This window comes from Strigops habroptila, chromosome 14 (genome assembly GCF_004027225.2).
Source record: "Strigops habroptila isolate Jane chromosome 14, bStrHab1.2.pri, whole genome shotgun sequence".
In the NCBI taxonomy this organism is placed as follows: Eukaryota; Metazoa; Chordata; class Aves; order Psittaciformes; family Psittacidae; genus Strigops; species Strigops habroptila.
Window position 1 is genome coordinate 5,051,044 of NC_044290.2, and position 18,011 is coordinate 5,069,054.

Genomic DNA, 18,011 nt, shown 5'->3' on the forward strand with positions numbered 1-18,011 from the left:
CTCTGAAGGTTACACGGCTCACGCTAGCTGAATGGAAAGGGTGACGGTGTACTGCGTCTTTGAATTTCTGCTGCTGTTTACGCCTGCTTAGGAGTAATTACACTTCAGTAATGGTTATTACTCACAAGCTCCTGACCCACTCCTCCAACTGCAGCTCTACCTCCCTGGTGTTTTCTTGTCTGAGGATTGCTCTGCAGTTGGGTTTATAACCTTGGCAGATGATCACCACTGCAGAACCGGCCCAGTGCTAGTGGTGCTTCTGCCAAACTTAATATGAATGCTATCAATCAGGAAGGCAGAGAATAAAGTGGGTGTTGCTGTGAGGTGTGAAGGTGTTAAGGCTTTCCTCCTGCCTTAACAGCAGCAGCTTCATGGCCCAAAAATAAGCAGAAGTCCTCTCCAGAATAAGGATGCTCATGTGGGTCTTAGAGCAGAGGACATGCAGGGCTGGGTCCGAGCAATAATCGGATCTCTTGTGCTTTACAGAACCAGGTTATGAGATGAAGTGATGCCATCGCTTAGCTTTCACTAAATGTCCTAAAACCAGCAGTAACTCAGTGTGGGTTATTGGGAGATGCACTGAAAGGGGATGGTAAATCCTGGACCATGACACAGCAGAGCAGCCCAGCAAGAAGAATATTTTTACGCAGCAGAAGGACACATGAAAACGCCTCCAAGGCTGGCTGAAAGAGTTTGTTTGGCCCAGTTATTGCTCCCTGTCACACAGCTCCTAGCTGTCTCTTGCTGCTGGAAGCTGTTCACCCTGGCTCCTTCAGCATCTCCCCAGCCCTTGGGATACAAGAGATTTGAGCTTCTAGACACCAATTAAATAGACATCATTAGCATTTGTCATCAATGCACTTCAGATCACAGCTTTAGAGACCACACGTGGAGCAGAGGCAGCAGTCCAAACACTAAGCTGATGGAGAACTAAGGAGAACTATGGGTTACTCCCATAAATACCACAAAACTGGGAAAGTGTTAGAGAATAGACTTCTATCCAAAACCAAAGTGGGACCTAACTCCAGAGGGTCTATAAAATGTTTCAGCTGCACCATTTTCACTTGAAAAAAACACCAGAAGGAATTATTTTGCTTTTCATCAAGATGTCAAAATTAGTGGTGTGACTGAAACGACTGCTTCTCTCCCCACTCCAGCCAGCAGTAAAAGTGCCACTGCCTGAAGGGTGGCAGCATCCTGAAGGGCCTCCTTTGTGCAGCACACCACTTACAGCTGCTTCATCAGGGAGCAGCTAAGGTTTGTGCTAACACTAACGATCCCCTTGGAAGCTGCCAGATTGGGAAAGGAGCAACACCATCGCTTTAGGATGAAGCCAAGCAGAGAAACATGTGTCCCAGGCAGGATCATGGAGCAAAGCGGACATCCCAAGAGCTCCTGGCAGGCGGCTGGGGCTCCTGGTCCCCCCAGTGGGGTCTGGCTTGCCAGAAGGAGCACGCAAGTCCCGATGAGGCTCCAGCAGCCCCGGGCATTGGCACTAATGAAGCTGCCTGGCCCTCGTTCCCTTTCTCTTTTCTTTTCCCAGGTTGGAGCACCCCATCCCACCAGAATGCACTTGAAAGAACAAGATACTTCCTTTGTACCAGGAAACAAATGATGATTAATGTGTTAGTTGTAATTAATCTGCGATGACAGATTAGCAGAACAGTGGCAGTGTCTTTTGGTGCTGCAGGAGCCAATGCTGATAGGACAGCTGGTGAGAGGGGACACCAAATTCAATTTGCTCCTCATTTGCATACATATGACAACCATCTGTGCTAATAGCACTGCAATGTCTCTATTAGGCTCTCTTCTAGTGTGCCAGCTCACCTAGACTCCAATTAGGCCTTTAAGCGAGAAAGCTTAAAGCATAAATATTTGCAGAGGGGAAGCACTGTGCATTGCCTTTCCCTTCCTGCTGAAGGCTGAATCCTTTCCAATGCCTGAGCTAAGATGCTCTGCTTCCATATAGCACTTGGTAATGAGATGCAGAGTGCAACCACCAGATTAACTCCACCAGCCCCACGTTATCCAAAAATGCCTTGAGCCATGTGAGAAGATCCAAAAGAGCTTCAGAGGCCGATTAAAAACAAGTCTGGCAATGGGGGAAGAAGCCTTGACCACAAGGGTTCATGCCTACCCTACCTTTTCACCCAAATTTAGGAGCTTTTGGGCTTGTAAGCACAGGAGTGCTACCCCCAGGGGTAAAAGCAGCAGGGAAGAGGCACTGTATGGGCGGTGACTGCTGCAAAGGTTGTCCCCTGCCCGGGTTTCATCTGACACTACACCTACCAGCTGCTATCGGAGCAACTGTGCACATGCGGCATGAGCACACATCTGGCTCAGGCTGCGAGGTGCCACGGGCGTTTGTTCCAAGCAACCATTTATTTTTGTACATGCCTTTCAAAAACAGCAGTCCCAAGCTCTCCTGAAAGCTAATTAGGGAAACAGTTAATGAGCTGGTAACCTACCCAGTTCTTCCTGTTCTTCCCATCAAGGTGATTCCTGCAATCTTGAGTTTGTTTCTTTATTTTCAACCTCAGCCCCTCCAGAGCATTCAATGAACTGAGAGCACAAGGACTGGGCAGGAGAAAGGACACTACAGGAGCTCGCTGTAACCACAACCAAGGATGCAGCAATGCCTCCAGCCAACCTAGAGCTGGGCTGCTGCTCCAGGCGCCATGTAGGTCCCTTCAATATGACCAACCGGAAATCAGCCATGCAGTGTGAAGTAGCAGCTACTTCTGCAGCTATCCAAATTGGTGCCTTCATATGGTTCAGTGATGCAAGGAGATATGATTCTGCAGCCTGACCAGGAATCAAGCCCAAATCCTGCTTCCCAGGCCAGTTCACAGCGTGGCACTGGGTTAACCCGGCTGAGACCATACTGTTCCTGGTCTCAGCACAGGTTCATGAAGCATCACCTAAAGCATCCATGTGTCAGCTCAGAAGCTGCCACCCAGGCTGGGCTGCCTCTGTGCTGTTTCCCCCATTGCTATTTCTCATCTCTGCAGAACAACCTTTGCAAGACATTTTCATTACTGGGTACCAGAAAGCCAAAAGACTGATGCTGCTGCCCCTCTGCTTGATCAGGGGAATGTTTTCCATCTATGCTCCAGCTCATGCGGCCCCAATCCTCCCATCAGCTACAAGGCAGTGTCTGAACTGCCCAGCTCCTCCTGAGAAGCAGGGACTGCTGAGGGACCTGGGTGCTGCCACCACCAGTGCCCACCAGCTTGAATCCCTCTCCAAAAACAACCTGAGCAACACAGCAGGCAGCACTGAGCATCCCCTGCAGCCCCCAAATCCCATTACTGAGGAAGTGGCAATGCCAAAAAGGGTGAAGCCCCATGCCCTGCAGGACCAGTCCTGCAATGCCTCCATGGAGAGCCTTCCCTGGGGCTTTGCTGGCTCAGTTGCTCTTAAAACATCAGCTCTGCTACCTCAAAACACGATTTCTGATACCAAACCCTATCACAATAAACAACCAAACTCGTTCATGCGGGTGCATGCAGAGTTCAGGTGTGCCAGGCCATTATGGTGATGTTTATGTCTGTTTTGAGGGAAACTCCTACTGTGTTTTATGGGAAACCATTCCTCACCTCTGCTCCATCCAGCACAGGGCACTGGTTGTGCAAGGCAGGCGTTAACAGCTGCTCCTCTAAAACACTACAGCACACAGACACTGCATTGTTGTGAGTATGGGGAACAAAGGAAATGCAACTCAAAGCCTTGAAATGCTTCATTTAAGCCCAAACCACCTACACACCTACCTTGTTGCCATCAATTAAGTATGGGCCAGAAGTTTACAGATCAAACATAACAGAAGGATACTGTAATTGTTCAAGCCCAGGTATTAAATAAAGCCACAACTTCAGACATAAACCAGCCCTTTAAAGAGTCCAAAGAGAATAAGGTGTGAAAACATGTAATTAAAATCTTCAGCCCACCTTGACTCTGCCCTCCAATGATACCAAATGTGATACAACAGTGACCACGGCATATTACTCTCTACGAAGACCAAGAAGTTAAATATTACTTGTCTGTGCTCACTTAAACCATGGAGATTTTTAGCCTGAAAGAAGAAAATCTTACTCTCCACTGACACATTCAGTTTTCACATTTATTGGTTTGTTTGGTTTTTTTTTAATGATGAAGTAGAAAGTTTATATTTTGCCTTTTGAAATAAACCATATTGGAGGTTCAAGTTTAAAGGAAGAAAACCTCCATTACATGCATTACGTGCTTTTTATACACCAAACATTTCCTCAACACACTGCCTGTTATCTCCGCTGTCTATGGAGACAGACTGATAGCACTTCAAGCTAAACCCAGCGGCAGTTTCCTGACCTGACAGCATTAGCTTTACATGATTTATATTTTTGCCCACTTCTTTTTTTCCTCTTATTGATCCAGATCATTAACTACCAGAACATTAATTAACAATGTCATCGTGTAACTCAAAAAAGAGACCAAATAATGTCACAGTCCTGTGCAGCTGGTATAAATTAGTGAATTCATTCACATGAGTTTGCAATGTTTCTTATAAAAAGGAAAATATTCAGGCTCGAGGACCAAGAGTGATGGAGAAGCTGCCACATCCCTGCTCTGCTGTATGTTGATGTGACCGGTACCAGCAGGATTCAGCTGCAGCTCCTGGATAAGTACAGCCATAAAAGAGAAAAATCATAGAATCGCAGACTGGTTTGGGTTGGAAAGGACCTTAAGATCATCTAGTTCCAACCCCTGCCATCATCAGGGATGCCTCACACTAGGCCATGTTGCCCAAGACTCTGTCCAACCTCGCCTTGAACACCACCAGGGATAGGGCATTTACCACTTCTTTGGGCAATCTCTGCCAGGGCCTTACCACCCTCACAGTGAAGAACTTCTTCGTTATATCTAACCTGAACTTCCCCATAAGCAAGGATGTCCTGTCAAAGAAAGCAGCCCAAATTCCTGGGGCTGTGGCCAGGTATGCATGCAGGTGTGAGCATGCTGAACTGCAAAAGCATTGAAGGCACTCCTACCAATTTGGGAATGTTTTGTAAATGGCAAGTTTGCAAGATTTGCAGCCAACAAAATAGCTTTTTTCATTTAGAGCCTTACAATGTCTCATGAAGAAAATACTGCAAAAACCCCAACATCATGTATTATGTAGGCTACATGCTCAATACGCGTAATTGGAACCTCACAGACAGTGGGATCCTTAGGGAGCCCAACCCCACACCCACTGCTCTGCACACCCTCCCTGCAGGGCAGCCCATCACCGAGCACCCAGCACAACCACCAGCAAAAGCATCCTTTCCCTGGGTTGTTTCTCTGAATCACCAGGACCACACTCTGTGCATGGAGCCAACGCGGATGGGACCCGGCTCCATCCTGCCAGCTCTGGCCACACATACATGGGACAAACCACAGGTTTTTCCTCTCCCCAGAAGCAAAGTCAGCTCTGGGGGGCTCAGCTGGTGCAAAACCAAAGGACAAACCTTCCCTCTTTTTCCTTTTCTGCATGCGCAAATACAAATCATGAATACACAGCTGAGAGTGCAGCCATGCAAGAGGGGTGTTGGCATGATTAAACACCAGGACAAGCACTCCACTACCACCGATGGGTTTGCTTGTGCCCACAAAGCACCCTGTATCCCCACCATGGCCAAGCGCAGAGTTCTGCTCCAAAGCCCATCCATACCCCTGCCCTCAGAGTTAAACACACAATCCCACCAGCGAGCTATTCCCACAATTAATATAAGATGTCATGCTCTTAAGGGGTGAGTTATGCGTGTAGGAAGGAAGATTGATCCGATAAATAATGCAGTCCCCTGGTGGCACTTCTGAATGAGGCAGCACTGCTCTCATTTGCTAGGAACATGCTAATTACCCTTCACCAGGGAGACTTCCCTCATCCCACAGCCATGATGCATCTTGATGGCGTTAAGCATGTCTATCTGCCGCTTTAATCAGCAGCAGCTCCGTGCTGTCACTAGCACTTCCAAGCCAAACAGCGAATAAATGTTGACAAAATACTCCCTGACACTCTCATTCAAGAGCTGCAAAGCTCCTTGTTTGTATCTCTCCTTGCAAGGGACAAACCCTATGAACCCTGGCAGACCTGGCTCACAAGGGTGACAGCATTGGGAGGGATGGGGTGTGGGATTTAACAGTGCCCTCTTGTGCAAAGAAGAAATAGAAGAGGCAAAGATGTTTTATTTCCCCTCACCCAGAAGGAAGGGAATATTCATCATATATATTTGGGAGCCTGGGGTTCATGTCACCAACTTTCCTCATGGCCTTGGCTGAGTCGCTTTGCTCCTTGCACAAAAATTACACTGTGCACAGCATGAACAAGGGCTTTGGAAGATAATTCCCATTTTTACCCAAGGAATGCTGCCACATCAGGGAGAAGCTAAAATAATCACCAGGAACAGAGTGATTCATTGCTCCCAGGGCCGTCCCCCACATCCAGGATGAGGCAGGCTGTGGTAGGTCCTGTACAGACATCTCTGCCCCTGTGATTACAGAGCCTAATTGCAGCCCAGAGGCATGCCTGGACACACACGCCGTGCTTCAAGGAGATGGGGCAAATCTGCTCCTAGGGATACAGCAGAGGAATTCAGTGTGGTTTTATTGCTGCAATGAGCAATGAAGAGCGGTGAGGAAGGACTGGGTACGGTCAGCCCAAGAGCCTGGGACCTGCTGGGGGGTCATGGTGAGCACTGCTGGCATCTCACCAACTGCCCTGCAAGGATGTGCACTGGCGCTGAGCCCAGCACTGACCTCCCCAGCACAAACCTCCTTCCCTCTCAATGTGGAGGGCCTTTTCCCAAACAGCTATTAGCCAGGATGGGCTGTGGGATGTCCTCTCCAGGGTGAGAAGTGTCTCAGACACTGAGCCATAAGCATTTCCACAACCACATAGGAAATTCTCCACTGTGCTGCTCACACTGTGCTCATCAGCTTGCAGAAAAATCCCACCCATGCTCGTTTTAAGAGCCCAAATCACTATTCATGCCCTTACCCTTTTAGGAATCTTCATCTCCTTCAATACTGCAAAGGCAGAGGAGAAGGCCAGAAGCATCTGCATCAGGTCCCTTCATTCCCTCATTGCAGGGGAGGTCAGACTAGATGAAGTTTGAAGGTCCCTTCCAACCCAAACTATTCTATGATCCTACTCCCCTTTCTGCTCCCACTGACGCTCGCTAAGACAGAAGGTCCCATTCCTCCTTCCCATCACTGTGCCCCATAATCTAGTTTCTTGGACACAAATTAGTCAACACCAGAGCTATGTTAATTAGTGACTCATTAATTTTTCAGTTCACTGGTTGAATAAGAAGGAAAAAAAGACCCATTCACATTGTGAACACCAAAACTTGGTTTCACCCGAACTGCAGCAGTTCACTCGCATTTCTTAAAGCTCTTTGGAGATGACATTTCAAACAGAAACATCAGTTTGAAACAGAATGATTTGGAGAAAGTTGAAATGAAGCATTCTGACTTCCTTACATTTTGGGTTTCTCCTGTCCCCGTGTGAAGGGGAATGGGCTAGGAAACGACTGGATGAATTCGACCTGAATGGAAGAATTCAGCTGACTGTGCCTCCATTGTTTCCAGACAACAGTGACATCAAACATTTATTATTTATGCTATTGTTGCAAATGTAGAATTAGTGTTCAAAGCTGGTGGGGAGAAGCTGAACGTTACTGCAAGGAATCAGCTGCTACCTGCATTCCAATGCACACAGATTTGTGGGCATATACCACATCCCTGCCTGGCAGTGCTGCTGTCTGGTGGCTCCGTCTTACCTACTGCCACACACAGCCGGAGCAGTGCTTGCCTCTGGAACAAGAGTCTGAGCTCTTCTGAAGCCAGAAAATTGCTCGGAGTGTCCCTGATTGCTACAACTTGGTTGAAATATTTACTGCATCAGGAAGGTCTTTCTATGCAACTAGCAGACGGGTTCAAAACCTGACTTTTTCCCCCCTCTCCAGATGAATGCACAGCTCTGTGAAAGCCTTCAGACTGCTGCCCCTGCCTCCTGACCAAACTGGGTGGCAGTTTTAAGGAGAATCCTCGGTTTTAACCTGATCCCTGAAAGGTGACATTCCGAAAGCATCCATGACCATACAGCTATCAAGCAGGGAAAAAGGAAATTGGAAAAGTGGAGAAGAATGTCCCGGCTTTATTCCTATTACATCTAAACTTGTGAATTGGAAGCATTTAGTGAGGTGTAAGTGTGCACCTCCCGTGACTCTCAGCTCAGGGGAATCCACAGCACAAGAAATGGATTATTACAAATTCCATTACTTTTAGTGGCCTGATTTCTCTTAAAAGCTCTTCCACGAGACTTGTCTTTTCCTGTTGCAGCTTGCTGTAAGCTCATAGCATTTCCTTTGTGCAAGAGAAGGCCTCTTTGAGCTTAATTCTGCCAGCACAGCACCAATGTGGAAGCACACAAACTGTGATCAGCCTAAAGCAACCCTCTGAAAACTGTCCCTCAACACAGCATCCCGTGTAGCAAAAAAGTGCCATCTGAAAGCTTGGAATTTGATTGTTTAAGGATTACGCTGCTTGGAAGTTTGCATTTGTTTAAATCATAGTGCATTTTGATAGTTGTATTTGTTCCTATGAACGAATTTTCATGTCACTTTATCCACAACAGCCAAGAGCAAATACATAGGGCTTTTTGAGGAGACCCCTCACGGGAGGGTCAAGGCTGATGGGTGACACTTCACTTATGTCACAACAATACTGAGCAGTCATTTTTGGATATTTGGAGAAGATTAAGCCCTGGTTTGGTTTTACAAGTCAAAAGCATCTCCTTGAACTTCACCATGTAGCTGCTCTGCCTTTTGTTTCCTGAGCAACATACCATGAAATCAAAACGGTACAACTGGTTGTGGGTATTAATTACAGCACATTCTGGTTTTTACTGCTTGTAAAACTCCAGATGCTTCACTTGCTGAATCGCACAGGGGCATTATCTTATTTAAAATGGAATTACATGTTCCTGTCTCTTGTGGTTTGAAAGGAGCGAACCCACAGGAAACGAGCACATCCTAACCGCTCCGAAACCAAGTAGCAGATGAAAAACCCCAAACTTATTGTGTCTAAAAATACATATTTTAATGTTAAAGCTGATCTCAGGAGTTTTCAGGCTGACTCAGGGTTCTCTTGCCTCCTGCCTTTTCACGTTCCCAGACTGGAGCACAGACAGTACTCTCCCCCTTCCTTAGGGGAATTCACTTTGGGGTTTGCTGTTCCCAGTTACTCAGTGCTGAAGATGGGGGTGATAGGCCTGCCCCTCCTGCACAAAGCAGCCATGCAGTATATATTTGCCTGCATCATTTCCCCAGTCCTTCCAGCAGGTAGATCTACTGCCTGCCTTAGTTTCAGTCTCATTTCTTTTTACTCAGTCCTCCCTGTTTCACAGTCTCTGCTTTTATCCTTGAAATAAATTAATCTCCAGTGCCTTCTCTCAGTCTAATATCACTCTGAAGCACCAAGCTCCATCCCTTCCCAAGCCTGCTCCTCCTCCATCTCCCTCATGAAGCTCTTCTGAGCTTTTAGTCACTTGTGCTCAACCCTTTAGTCCCAACTTTCATTTTTTAAAGTGGTTTATGACTTCTCCAATTTAGTCAGACGTTACTGAATGAGGCTGGAGTTTGTCTCGTCAGCTTTTCCAGCAAGGTTATAAATCTGCTTGTGAAACATGAATCTGATGAGAGGTTTGAGGAGGAACAGGCCTTTACTCCTAACAGGCTGCAGATGCCCATGGCTTGGGATCTCAGATGAGATCTATTTGAAATGTAATTTATTTGCTCTGGAATGCATAGCAGGTGGGGATGCTGTGACTATTCTTCAAGGGCAGCAGGTGGGTTGTGCCCAGAAACACAGTGCAGTCAGGACAGCCTCCTGCAGTGTTTGCTGCTAAAGGTGATACTCTAAACCCATGGAACCTTAAATCCCATTACCCTACATGAAGCACAGCCTCTGTCCAATAGAGGAACACGGTCCAGAGTGGTCAAGTGGCATTAATCCTATGAAACCACACTATGCAACCTGCCATCTCTGCCACAGAGAAGACAAGCCAAAGCTTGCTGCAGAAGGTACAAGGACCCATCCTGTACTGGCAGAGACACATGCAAAGAGAAGAGCAATTGAGGTAGCTCTCCAACACATGGTAATGGTTACCCAGGTTTTAGCCAGAGCATGCTGACAAGATTACATTTAATCCAAGACCTCTAAATGGGCAGTTACATGCTCCAAGCAGCAGCAGGACAGGGAGACCACACGTTGGAGTCTGCCCTTGCCACAGGATGGGTGCACTGGAAATTACCTGTAAACAGTCCCTCAGCACCCATTTTTAATGCTGAAAACCAAAGCTCTGCAGTTCCCTGCATGCCAAGAGCTCAGGGTTGAGGGAGCAGCATGCAGCTTGCCTGCAGAGCTGGGCTATTTCCTCAATGTGGATTTATACGTGGAGCAACAGGCGATTACCTCTCCAAGTCCCACCACTGCTTCCCCAGCAGGACAAAGCCATGTTCAGCAGTGAGGATTGCCATTATCCCCAGGGAACCTGCAGCATCAGCCACTGCCAGCACCTCATCCAAATCCCATCACTGCACAGGGAGCACAGCCTGCACCCCATACACCTCAACACCTCTCATCAACCATGCCAGAAAGTCAAGGAACTAAATGCATTTTGATGTTATACCATTAAGCACCACAAATAAAGAACAGCCAAAGCCTATTCACTATGCTCTTACTGCACCTATAAAACCTGGGATCTAAGGAATATATTCTTCAGCCCCATCTACTGGCACCTTATCTATTAGCTCTTTGCACACCCAGCAGTGGAACATCTCCACATATGCAGATGCAGGTGTCCCCAAACCAGCACCCTGCACCCTAATGCTGCCCTTGAACATCACAACTAGCTGAGAGAGACCTAGCAAGGCCTCCAAAAATGAGCGTTCAGATCCCACCCCATTAAAGCATGTCACTATGAGCTTTATGGAGAAGGGACATGGACAAATGCCATATGTTATGCAGGCACATAAAGAAAGAATAACCTTTGGACAAGCTTTTCCTGAAAATGCAGCATTTCCTTGGAACCAAGTCCAGTGGGGAGCATTATCATGGGAAGATTTACTTCCACAGGGATGCCAGGCTTTTAATATCGCCCATTTAAATAATGCACATTTAAAAAGGTTATTTTACTGTGAGGAAAGGTTAACACTATTGTTAGTTCCCTCCAGTCTATCCTGGATCAAGTCCTGCCTTACAACATGCAGTAGCGCAAGAAATAAATGTGGCATTACCTGGATCGGGCAGAGCTGTGTCAGATGGTGGCAGTGGATGAAGGGCAGAAGCGGGGGACCCACAACATGCTCTCTTGCTGCAGAGTTTCCTCTTGGACAGGTCCTGGTTAAGGGGGTCAGCTCGGCTGTTGGTTCAGGTTTTGGGTCTTCCGAATTCGCCATCTCACACTACATCTGGGCAAGAGAAGAACAAACTGCTCATTAGCTGCTGCTTGTTAGGAGACATCCCTCAGTGGCCCCAGCACACTGCAGTTCACCATCATGCTCATCACCTCCTCTCAGCAAAACAGCCAGGGGTTTACACACAGGTCTGGAGGAGCTGCACCAGTTAAAGGGCCTTGGATGTTCACACAGACCATGGTGCCTATTGCTTCAGAGTCTAAAATCTTGGGTAAACTATGCTGGAAAGTCATAAGGGTTTATTATTGACACTCAGCAAATATAAGTTGTAGAGCTTGCACTGGGAAAGGTGTACAGCTCAATACTTTGCTGTGGTTTGGACACATCCCCAAGAGACTGCACAGAGCAGGTCACATCAAACCCATTTCCTTCCCTCATGCTTTCCCAGTCACTCCACCCCATCACTTCTGTTTTGCCACCTTCTGGTTTCAGTTTGTCATCAGCTTGGTCACTGATTCAGTGACATTCAGCTGCTGATCAGTTTGCATTAGCTCTGACTGTTATATGTTGAGGGCTATTAAAGCAGTTAGCAGGTATGGATTGATATCCACCAGCCATGCCCCTACTTTCTCTTGAGTTCATTTTTCTCCTTCCTTGGCTCAACACAGGCAGAGACCTCCCTCTCCTGCTCTGAGCACTGGAGCAGGGAAGGGGCCCAGCAGTGGGAAGGACATGCTAGCAGCACAGAGCTGGGAAAATACTCAAGAGATACTGTGTTCTGATGCAAAACCCCATTTTCCTATACTGGTACTTCTGTGAGCATTACAGTCTAGTTTTCTCGAGTTTTCTTCTCTCTTCCAGAATGAATCTGGAAGCATTGGGTGCTGTGTGTCCAGCCAGGCAAGTACAACCTCTGGGAGCTAGGGTGGGCAGCAGAGAGCAGGGGAAACACAGCAATAGGCAACTCATGCAGCCAGCATGGCCAGGCACCCCTGCAGGCAACAGATATAGGGCAGAAAGGCTCACCTTGTAAAACAGCCTTCATTAAGACAGCAAATATATGCTTGGAGCAGTTCCTTGAACATCTCACAGCATCAGAGAGCAGCAGGGGAAGCCACGGAAGTACCTTCCACATCTCAGGAAATCCAGAGGACAGGCAGATTTCCGCAGTGCTGTGCACATCTATAAGAAGAACAGCAGCAGAAGTGCAGCAGGAGATCAATCTAGAAAGAACTCTTGAGGAGTAATGCTTACAACTTGCACAGATTTTGTCAAAGTTCAATACAAACACATAAAGCATATAGGGCCTAGAAAATAAAATACAAAATAAAAGAGCTCATAGCAGACCTAAGGCTAACATCCCCAAGGAGAAAGTAGTGCCTCAAACTCAGCTTTAATAGCTGAGGGTGCCTCCCTGCCCTCAGCTGAGACCCATCAGCCTTTAGCGGGCCCTCTAGAAAAGTCCCCTGGCAGAAATGGGTCTCTTTTGTTCTAGAAGCTTTAGAAGAAACAGCAGGATGCTTTTTCTGTCCAGAAGATGCTATCTCTTAGCTCTGTAGAAATAGCATGTATTTATATAGAAGTGTTTTGTACATGTTAATGCTTCTATTGTATGCCTGGAGTTTGTACACAAGAAGGGCTTCCTCAAGTTAGTCTCATCAGATGAAGCTTTACAGTAGACATGATGGAGATTGAAGGTATTGCAAGGTGACTATCCATAGCCCTGAACCAGTCTCTGGGTCTTGCTGCTGTTTGCAAAGCAGAGCTGGTGCTGCAAGGATGAAGGAGGCTTTGAAATCTGATTCTGGGGTGAACAGCTTAAGAAGCTGCATGTGCTGTTGGACAGCAGGAATTGAGATGGCAAATGGTGCATGGAAAGAGGAAAGCTCAAGCTAGAGGAGAAGCTTGGTAGATGTGCTGCTGAAAGAACCAGAGGAAGTCAGGAAGCTGGACTTTGCTGCTTTACTACAGGATGTGGTGAGAAAAGGAAAATTTTGCCTTAAAGCAAAATACAAGATGAAAAAGACGCTTTTCTGCAAGAGAAAGTGTTCCTGGATACAGCAATCAACACAAACTGTGTTCTAGTTTATATCAACCTGTATCAAGGTGGTGCTGGTGGAAGCTGCACCAGTATGAGGCCCAGGCAGGGATGGTGCTAAAATCACCATTTCATGAATCACCAAACCCTATGCTTTGGTACTCATACATGCTGGACTCTGGTGCCATGCCAATGACTGTGCTGTACAACCTTGTATTTGCAATCATGCACTGCCTCTGCACTGAAACCTTCTAATGTGCTCATTGGCTCTATGGAGAAGCTTCTGCTTGGCCAAGCCCTGGTAGATCTGCAGGTAGGAGCCATGGGGACACTCCAGGCTGAAGGATTCCAGGTGAGTCTGGATGAAGTGTGTGCTGCTGTGAGCTGTCTCAGCTCTATTGCTAGTTAGCTAATGAGCCTCCTCACTAAATCATTAGCTCTCTCTGCTCCTTGTTAACCTTTTCTCCCAGCCTCATCAAGAGATATGAGGAAACATGCATCATATAGAAGGGGAAGGTCTATCTTTTCATTCTTTGATTTACTGCTGTACTAACCTGCAATGCTTTCTGGGATGAAGCTTTTTCCCACTGTAACCCTACTGTCTTTGGCAATATTACAGATGGGAAAAATTTATCTTGCTTAGTGGAAAAAGGTGGCCTATGGAGGAAGGGAGGGAAGGGTTTGCTGATTCCAGCCCTGGAATTGGACTTCTTCAAGCAGGAGAAATTGATAGATTGTGGATTTACAAGGGATCCACTGGGAAGAGCATAGTCAGCTCTACAGTGTGGTTTGCAGTCTGCAATCCCAGCACATTCTGCAGCTCATCTGTGGTTTAACTTAATTTGCTTCAATGGGGATTTTTTGTTGCATTTGGACTTGAATACAGTGGCATCCTAACTACCTGTATATGGTAAGCACAGGGAAGGATGTTACTGAAATAGGTAATCAGGAAGTATTGCAGCAGTTGCTGCTTTGATTTGCTTTATCCAGGGATACAGCCTGCTGTCTAACCACAGCTCCGTGTTGCTTTGTTGATCATCTCTGCTTGAAGCTAAGTGACTCGATGGTGTTCTGTGGCACATTTTCCCTCTTGGCTACCCATGGGGATGATGGAGCAGATTCACACAAGATACCCACTAGCAAAGCAGGGAACTGGCTCTCCAAGGCATTTGTCTGCTAGATCTACAACCTGCTGGAGTAGGGAAGGACTCTCCTCTCTAGTAAATCTTCTAGGATCCTGGAGTTGATTTGCAGATTCCACTTAGATATGGCTCAATTAACTTCCAGAGGCTTATCTTGTAGCATATGTGTCCCAGTCAAACCATAGAAAGCAATATGTTTAAGACTGGCTGGTTTAATAGTTAAGCTGTGGTCAGATACTTCAGATAGGCTAAACCATTCCCTGGCATGAATCAGCACAGCTCCTTTCAAATATCTTGCTGTTTTACATCACTTACCTTTTTTGTGGCTTCTGTATTTCTCTTTCCAAGCCCTGTGGCTTCAGCCTGGGCCTGTATTTGTAACTCTAGTGTACAATAAATTTTTTGCTGTATCTTTTGCCTCACTTCAAAGCACCTTGTAGCAATGGTCTGAGCAAATGGCTCTGGAAAGTTATCCCTGTCCTTTCAGTTGTTGTCCAATGTGTTCTTGATTAGTTGAGCAGATTCTCACCTGAAGCTCCAGGTTTGGGGATGGTTACACAAAATCCAACTTCTTTACTCTCTTCTTGCTCCATGGTAAGCAGCACTGTGGGGTTTGCACCACAGAGACCAGCATCACCTTATCTCGCTGAAACATTAGGGGCTATTTGGTGGCATATGGGACCATGAAATGAGCCTTTTGGGGATGGATCAGTCTAGCAAGTTGCAGTTGTCCAGGTATGCCTCAATGCCTGCCCCAGGGAATAGGGGTCAATGGTGCAGAGAGGAATTTGATCAAGCCCAACCCCATCAACAGAACCACACAACAATATTAGAGGAAAGCAAAGCAATGCAGGATTAGCAGCCCATGACCTGAGCTTGCTCTGTGTGTCTCATTCCCACAAATGGGATGTTCATGTTTGCCTTCCATGATATCTGGGTTTTCTCTATCTGCTTCTCTGCCTGGAAGAGCACTGCTCTGCAGGGATGAAGTGGCAGGATGAGGCTGTAATGAGCAGAAGAGTGATTCAGGGCTGTGGAGATCGGTGATCCCAGGTAAGAGCCCTCAAGGGTTTTCGGTTGTGTTATGAAGACGGATGGATAGATGAGTACAAGTGCACAGCCACGAGTCTGTGGGCCCTTGCCAAAGGGTGGTTACCTCCAGTATAACTGACTGGGTTGTCTGCTGCCTCAGAGTCAGATTATTATTACTAGTGTGCTCAGTTGTCTTAAATCCAACAAACCCTGTACTGGGGAGGACTTGTGTGACTTCAACACATTGTGTGCAAAGGTCTTGATGTGACAGGTGTGTAGCTCTTATTCTTCCTAATAATTTTTGTTGTTTAAATACAAATTAGGGCAAGTTCAACATTATCCAGAATGACTAATTTTGAGGACTAATTTCTCACTGAAAACACTGATAGTCACATGGAGAAGCGTAATCCTTTCTGACCAGGGAGTCCTGTTTACCTGTTGCTAGCTGGCCTGCAAACAGCCAGCTGATCCCAGACCACTTCAAAATCCAGACTTCTAAGCAGATTGACTCAGGGTTTCAAAGACCAGATGGAACATGATATATCTTGTGCAAAGACATCTTCATTCTTCTGTCCCTGGTCAGTACTGTGCAATGCAGACTTGATAATATGGCTTTTTAGCTGGCTGAATTTCTCAACTCGCTTTGTTCAAAGCCCTGGGTCCTGGGGTCCTGTGGGCATGTGAGCACCTTGGCTTTTCCTAGGAGAGGAAAGCTAGAAGGGATGCTCAGGTGCACCGTTTGGAAGAAGGTAAACAACCTGCTCCCAAACTGCTGCTAGGTTAGAAGCACCAGTTTTGTCTTAGCTGACTCTGGGGTCAGCAGCATTGGGCAGAGAAGCTTCACCCACACTTAGCAGAGTCAAGCTGTTGAATTGCACTTGAGGCAGCCACCTGATTTATTACTTAGTTAAAAATCTACCTACCACAGTGCCTGGCAGAGCTGTGCACTGATGAGGTTAGCAAGTCAAATCCAAGGTCTGGATTTGAAAGGGGTTGGTAAAGTCTAAGATTCATAACTGTTGTAATTACACAGACTAGCAGTGTGGTGATTAAGTTCTCCATCTGGGAAACAGAGCTAACCTGTTAGTGTCCAGCCAGCCCTGTGATGGCTGGGAGCTGGTGATTGATGTTGTGGGGATTCACTTTCCTAATGATTTTTGGGAGGCTGGTCTGTCACCTGAAGCTGTTTGCACCTGTAGATCAGCCTTGATCAGTTTGCAGTCTGTGGTGGCTTGTTATTCCTGTTTGATTGCTGAACATATGTATTTGGGCTGTATCAGTGCAGAGAAAGGAAGAAGGGGGGATGTAGGAATACTCAAAGCAGCATTATGGATGCAAACTGAGGCAAACATGAGGGGGACTCATGCAGTTCATGATGCAAACATGAGGATGTGTTAACTGAGGGATGAATGAAATTGCAGCTAGCTGGGTAACTGCAAAGATCAGCCATGCCTTGGGGAGCCTGACATCTCCTTTTGCACTTTGAGATATATGCTGTGCCCCACATAACCCTGGCTTCCTGTCCCTGCTGTCTCTTTGGCAGCCAGAGCATTGCTGGGTGCAATATTGCGTGACATGGTCTTGCAGCATGGGTTGTTTGATGTGATTTTGAACAGCTACAATCTCCTTAGAGTGAATAAGGAAAGAAAATTTAAGTTTTTCATACTGTTAGATTATCCACTGGGGAGCAGAGCTTGGAGGCTGTGTGTGATTGATGGTGGGGTTACAGCTTATGTGGATTTAGGGGGGAACAAGGAGGGATGAGCCCCCTCCATGGCTGCAGGACCCCTTTGGCTCCCTGTGGCTCTACAGGAGCTGTATCCCATGTGATATCACATGTATCCCATGTGATGGATATCAGCTTTGTGTGCCAGCAGCCCTCACCCCATGCTTCCATCCCACCAGCTCTTTCCAGCCCTGGCAACAGATCTGAGCATGGATGCTCTTGTGCACGCTCCTTGTGAATGAGCTCCTGCTGGTTTAATCCTTCCTGTGTCCTGGAAGGAGGGGAGAAAGGCAGAGAGAGGGACAAATGAGATGGGGCAGAAAGGAGGGAAGAGCAGTCAATGCTTTCTGGAGGGATTGCAGCAACACACAAGGATAGAGCAACCACCCTCTTTGCACTGCAGCACGGAGGTCTTAAGGGCAGAGCAGAAACCCTCCCAGAATAAAGCTTTGGAGATCACCAAAGCAAGGCCACCCCTTCCAAGCTTTCCTCCACTAAGGACATCCCCTGGGCTCCATCCCTGCACCCAGGGCAGTACCTGGGCAGTGTAGGGAGGTTTATGCAGGGAGAGGAGCTGCTGCCAGCACAGCCCAGCAGCTGCAGAGGTGTGAAATGCTGACACACCAGCTGCCAGC